We start from the raw sequence: 6703 nt of genomic DNA, 5'->3' as shown, positions 1-6703 counted from the left end.
CGTCAACATAAACAGAAAACGCCCCGCGTTTCTCTGTAAATTATTTTTGTGGTATTTAGCTCACCTGAGCTGAAAGCTCAAGTGAGCTATTCTGATCACATTTTGTTCGTCATCCGTCTGTCTGTACTTTTTACATTTTGAACTTCTCTAAAACTGCTTGGCCAATTTCAACCAAATTTAGCACAAAGCATCCTCATGGGAAGGCAAATATAAGTTGCAAAAATGAAAGACCTCGAAACTGTAGAAAAAGGGGATGCATTTTTAAAAGTATTCTCAAGAACTACCAAGTCAAATTCAACGTTATTTAGCATAAATAATCCTTATGGAAAGGAAAATATAAATTGCAAAAATTATTGTCTAATTCTGTTTCAAATCCGAGTTATTACGAAAATAATAATAAAGGAAAGGCGTGTTTCAATCAGTTTATAACTTCGGGTTTGGTGTTCCATACTTCTAAAACGAAGTAGCCATGTTGGATGCATATGATAAACGGGTCGGTCTGACAAAAATGAATGTATTTGTTGTGGAACAGTTTGCTCGCGCAGGGAATCTTTGAAACATGCAGGACACATCAATGCCGATTTCGTGAATTAAATTGAGGTTAAATATTTCAATGCGTTGACTGTTTTCACATTTGGCGGTGGTGTTATGTTAGCTTGTTTTGATTTTCGTTTTATTTTCATTATTTATGCTTTGTAACCTGGGGAACTATCGCCTGTATTTTGTCATTTTTACGTATCAATTCAAACATAGACTTCGGTAAATCAGACAGCTGACTGTTTACCTGCGCAAAATAAGCAAAATCTGATGTATTAGCAAAGTGCTAAAAATATAATTCATTCTATTGGTAATTTGGTGTGATCTTTTGCGTAATGGTTGAATATTGCAATGTGTTTTGTTGAGATGCTCAGCGTTTACAATTTCTATTTACAAACAATATTTGAGTTTTATGCTACGAATTAAAAGCAAGATACAGAGCTTGCTCACAATTCTATGTTTGTACACAGATCTGAGGCCATTCTTTTTATGACTCAAATCTAGAAGAATTGTGAGCTCTTTATCTTGCTTATAATTTTACGATTGACGCTGAAATTTTAGTTGATCATTTGAAACGTTAAATACTTGTACAAAAAAAGGACAATATGCTGTAACTACTTTCTGGGGCCCCCTTTTTATACGATGAATAATATGAAATCTACATCAATTTTGATAGTTTTTAGACAAGAGTAAATAAAAACGACACCGTTAAAACAGTTTCCAAAGTTCGGACACATTTCTGTTACGGGGATAAAGGCATTATCCTATTCCTAAGAAAATATTACAGCGGAAAATCATCCTGGTTTGTAGCCATTTGTTGTCTTTGAATAAAGATGAAAATAGTTGGTGGGCTTTAGTAAAATAGAGTGATATGCCTGTCAATACATTGATTATTGTAGCTCTATAGCTCTTAAACATGTCACGTGACAACATTTTTTACTCGAGTGTATTCATCAATCAAGTGAGTAAGGTTATTAAAGTCACACAAGTTTACGCCAGGTAAACAATAGTCGTTTGTAATAGAAAAGACCAATTAAAGTTTTGAATGTTTTTAATTTGAGAAATTGAGCGCATTGAGGTACACTTTTATTCTTCACATCTATATGATTTATTTTAATAAAATACAATTACTATTATAATAGATTTTTAAAAATACAATAACTAGTAGGAAGTTGAGGAAGAAAATGTACCTATATGCTCTCAAATATTTTGATCGCTTAATAAAGTGGGGGAAGGGGACAGAACGAAAATATAGGAATAGTAAGTTAACAGTATACCCCTACCAAAATTTTAGTTTTATATCTTGTATAACTTTATCTTATTTTCGGTAAAAAAAAAATGGTATTCCATACACGTACAATGCCAAATATTAAGTGTTTTCACAAATAAGAGTAAAATATGGCACAATATCCGTTGAACGCCCATATAAAGTCATTGTTGCTCAGGTGAGCAATATGGCCCCATGGGCCTCTTGTTCTCTTTCCCGAAATTGTTATCTAACAGTGTAGCCAATGGGTTTGAGCGTTCACCACCAAAACGGATGTCATAAGTCGAATTACACAGGGGGCTTTTAAAATTTTATCTTTCCAGAATTTTTTTTTGTTAAATGTTGTAAAATTTGAAAATTCTAAACCATTGAAAACATTTTGATTATAATGTACTTTTATCCACATTGATATCAACAAGTGCCCCATACCACCTTAAACATTTTGAAAAGTAGGATGCAAGTCGATTGTTTACCGACAACGAAATCATGCTGTCAGCAACCTGATTGCCCGTTGTTTTGAATCATTATTCGATAACTATAGTGGATTTTTTTAAAATCTAATGTTTGATTTATACATTAACATTGTATTCCTATCGCGCTTTATATTGTCTTATTGTCCTAACTTTAAAAAATCTGACACATTTTTGTACTTTCATACGATTAGCTGTTAAATCAATCGAAACGAATTGTAATTAAACTATTAAATATACAACCGATTGTCATCCCATATAAAAAGAGACTGTATACATATACAAAAATGTTACCTGGTCATACTTCAAGTCAAAAAGTAATATTTTGTGCTAAGCAATATTGAAAAAATGGTGTTCAAATAATGTTATGAACATGTCGAATAACACAAAATGCCTATATTATTGCTGAACCAATTAAATAGGTAGAATCTTATTTACATGGAATAACTAATCTTGTGATAATCATCTTTTTAAAACCAAATTTATAAATTTGTGTGTACGAGAAAGTCAATTCTAGTAATAAATATGGCGTCGGAAACAGCCTCGTTTTGAATATAAGTGACTGTAAAACAACTGTACAATCAATGGCATGGCGCTAACTCTCTGAAATAGAGACCAAGGAGTGTGTGATTGAATGCTGCACATTCTAGATGTGAGAAGCATCTCATTTAGAATAGTTGATAACAGCAATTAAATCGACAGACTACCATAAAGTTTGCTGTTTGATTTGAAAGAAAAAGGGAAAAGAAATAACGATCTTGTGTCTTGGAGGAGATCAATAAAGCTATCAACGGAGTAGAAATTTGGTGGAATTGTTTCCCAATTACTCCAAATATTGTCATCTTTCTATAGTTTTCTATTGTCAGATATTAATAGCAGTGATTTCTGTTTCGTCTTTCTGTTGTGCATCAAGATTGTGTTTTGAACAGTATATTAAAACTAGCTGAAATTAATGTACATCCACAAATCGTAACAGCTCTATTATTGCAGTAAAATGGTCACAGATATCATCTTAAATGTATTGTTTCCTTAATAAAATTCCATTGAAGCAGATTTAAGATAGTTCTCTGTTCAGTTTGTAAAAATGAAAGCAAGGCACTTTGCAGTTTTGTTACATCGATTACATTATTACCGCACATTTTAACACAGAGTGAGAATGTGACATCATCTGATTTATAAATGTTTGTTGATCTTTAGATATTCATGTTGGTAATACCAATATTCTTAACGACTTAAATCAACATACAGTATAATATGCTGATTTTGCAAATAAAAAGTGGATTAATGATACTGGGTCTGTGCGATCACTATTCGACATTCACACGGCTGTTTCATACAAATTAAAATTTATTTCAACCAACGTTGAACTTTTTTTTAATGAAGAGTGTCTTGAGAAAGATAATTATAAGAATTTTTTTTGTCTAAACATTGAAAATTTAAAACAAACGATTATGGAATATTTTTGAAATATTCGAGAATAAAAATATTTAACTTGCAATAACATGTATGTTAACATATTGCATTGGGAAATAAATAGAATGATTTAAAGATTTAACACAGGTGTTGGTCGCTGCTTTTCATTGTTATACACATATTTGAGGTAGATTAAAGGCGACGATCATCCAATTGTGCAAGAACTATTTAAGGGTTTATTTACATTAATCATTCAGCAGTCTAATGCTTGCATTCTGCTTAGTTTTGCTTTATAATCTTTTTTTTTGTTTCTCAAATACAATTGCTACAAATAAATTGTCAAGACATAGGGGGATCTCTTTCTAACGAGGACTACGCACGCTATGGGGAAGCCGAATCGGAGCATGCTCAAATTCTAAATTAGTCTGCTCTTCACGAATTTACCTCTGATTAGCTTCAGATTGTGACGTGCGGGTGACCTATAGGAGACACAAAAGCATCAAAGACCCCGACTGATCCTAGTAAAGGCCTTTTATCATAGTACAAGGGATTTTAACTGAAAACTCCCCACTAAATGTAAGAATAATGAACTTGTGTAATTCTGAGTAGATTTGAACGAATTAACAGTATCGAATATGTCTAACACGAGAAGACAAAAACAAATCTTCATTGCTGGTTTCTTTAAGATGGATAGTACTGTTGCTCTTGTATGCTTTCATCAGGCTTGACTTTGCTTTACTTTCTTATACGGTAAAATTTGGCTTTGTGCGCATAAAGGAGTCACACATTGAAAGTTGTACATGTTATTAGTGGAAACATTGATCGGGGGCCGTTAAACCCGCCGTTATTGATTCGGGATACCAAGTTACAGATATATGCGTCACGTGACCTCAATTAATGATTATTCAAATAAGATGAACCAATATATTTGAATATTTTCTCCGCAAAAGTTTGTTTAGAGCAGATTTGCCAAGATAGGAAACGGTCTTAAAGAAACACTTATAGAAGGTAAGTGTTTTATATTTTGAGATTTTTTTTAATATATATCCATGTTTTAAATCAAGATATATATATATATATATATATATATATATATATATATATATATATATATATATATATATATATATATATATATATATATACATTGTATTGTATTGCACATGTTATTTACACTAACGCAATATTTTAGAGTGGTTTCTTTTCAAATCACAGAAATAGCTTAGGTTTAATAAAAAAAAGGGCGATGTAATTGTTTAATATCTCGCGCAGTATTATGAATAGGAATTTTTTTAAAATATTAGAAATCAGCTAGTTGACATGAGTGCATATCTAGGATATTGGTTCTATTCGTAAATTTGATTTCCTTGGATGAAAACAAATTTGCATGAGTAAAAATCAAAGCGCTGGTTCTGATTTGCTGACCAGAGGTTCTCTGACCGACCGAAGGAAAGCAAACTCCTAGATTTGTTGAATCTGAATATCATTTATTTTACAGATGTATATGGACACATTTAGAATTTTGAAATTTGTTTTGTGCATTCCATAAATACCATTTTTCCTAAAAAAAAAAAAGAAAAAAAGAACATTGACATAAAAGTAGGAACAGAATCGAGATCCAGTCCTGAAGCTTGCTCTCCCCATTAAATACCAATTTATCAATAAGAAATAAATAAGATTATACCAACACGAACCCCGAGCATGAAAATACGGTGTAATTATTCCCAGTGGTCAGCATCTAAACAAAATATTGTTAGATATGACTGAAAACGCAACATCTAGCGTACTGGGACGAGTAGAACCAGCGGACCCCGCACGATTAGCCCGAAATAAATGTCTATGATGATAAAAGGGACAGTTATTAGATAACTTTCAGATTTATTAACAAACTTTATTCCCTAGAACCATGTATCGATTAGTCAATTGGAGGTGGTCTGATACTTCCATTAATTGGCTCTTGTTAATGACTTTTCAACATTGACGTACGTTCTCTCAGAAATCCCATTATGTAAAAAACCCTCACAGATTTTTAAAAAATTTAAGAACCAAAAAAGGCATCGAGTGTTTTCATTAAAAATATGCTTTAAAAAAAAATAAAATTCTGAAGAATGTTGTGTGCAAGTTGTAATAAAACGTTGTAAATAAGAGATATGAGAATGAAAGTACGGTTTGGAATTATGTCTTTAGATAATTTAGTCCGTTGCGAGCGATCGAAAGACACATTTGGCTTATCTGCTGGGCTGTACAAGACTTTTCATTTTTCTGCTCTATGCTCTTGTTAATGAGTCTTTCTTATCGCGATATGGACAGAAAAATGTTTTTGTTTGAAGTGTAGCAAACAGTCCAAAAATGAAAGCACGGAAGGCGACCTATCAATCCATATTTTAAATTACTTTACCGAGAGATTGTGTTATTTTTTCTTTAATGTTTCGTAGATTAAAAAGCTATTTATTCAGAATGAATAAATGTAGGATAAATTTAAGTTAATTTAAATTTAATTTTATTCCGGTAGCTGTTTTAATTGAGAGTTCTTTTTTATTGACTTTTAATGTAGTTGTGGGACAAGTAAGCATTTTATTAATTTTTAATATTACTTAATGTGTGAGTCCAAAGTAAAATTGACTGTATGAATTTTTTTTACAGCTGTTTTATGCGTAAACTCTATCATGTATGTACTTGCATCAATGTAAAGAGTGCCTAAGCAGTTATAATATCACCATCAAAGCGGTCGTATCTGCGAATTGATAGATAGAAGGACAAATGTAATGTAAATTGTACATACAGAAAAGTCGTATTGAATGCTAATTAACTTCGTCTGCAATATGTAATTAATATTGCCTGATTGATTATTTAGATGGGTAAATTATATCATTTTCGTTAATTGGAATGTTTAGGACACTTATGAGAAGAAGTAAACGTATGTTAATATTGATGATTTTGTAAAGGATTGATTTGAGTACACTTGTCCAATGTCTTTCTTGTCAATTTTTTTTATAAAGATGTATCGACGGACAAA

The 6703-nt window shown here is 31.7% G+C and overlaps 1 protein-coding gene across 1 annotated transcript in view; it reads left to right on the top strand.

Annotated features, from left to right (window-relative positions):
* Positions 1–4427: 4427 nt before the first annotated feature.
* LOC105343100 (choline O-acetyltransferase) overlaps positions 4428–6703 on the top strand; it is an 85917-nt gene continuing 83641 nt past the window's right edge. The window contains exon 1 of the mRNA XM_034456439.2: positions 4428–4695. The gene's annotated coding sequence lies outside the window, so the exon portion shown is untranslated. The remainder of the gene's footprint in view (positions 4696–6703) is intronic.

The sequence above is a fragment of the Magallana gigas genome, chromosome 7 (assembly GCF_963853765.1).
Source record: "Magallana gigas chromosome 7, xbMagGiga1.1, whole genome shotgun sequence".
NCBI lineage: Eukaryota > Metazoa > Mollusca > Bivalvia > Ostreida > Ostreidae > Magallana > Magallana gigas.
This window is presented reverse-complemented; position numbering and strand designations above follow the sequence as displayed.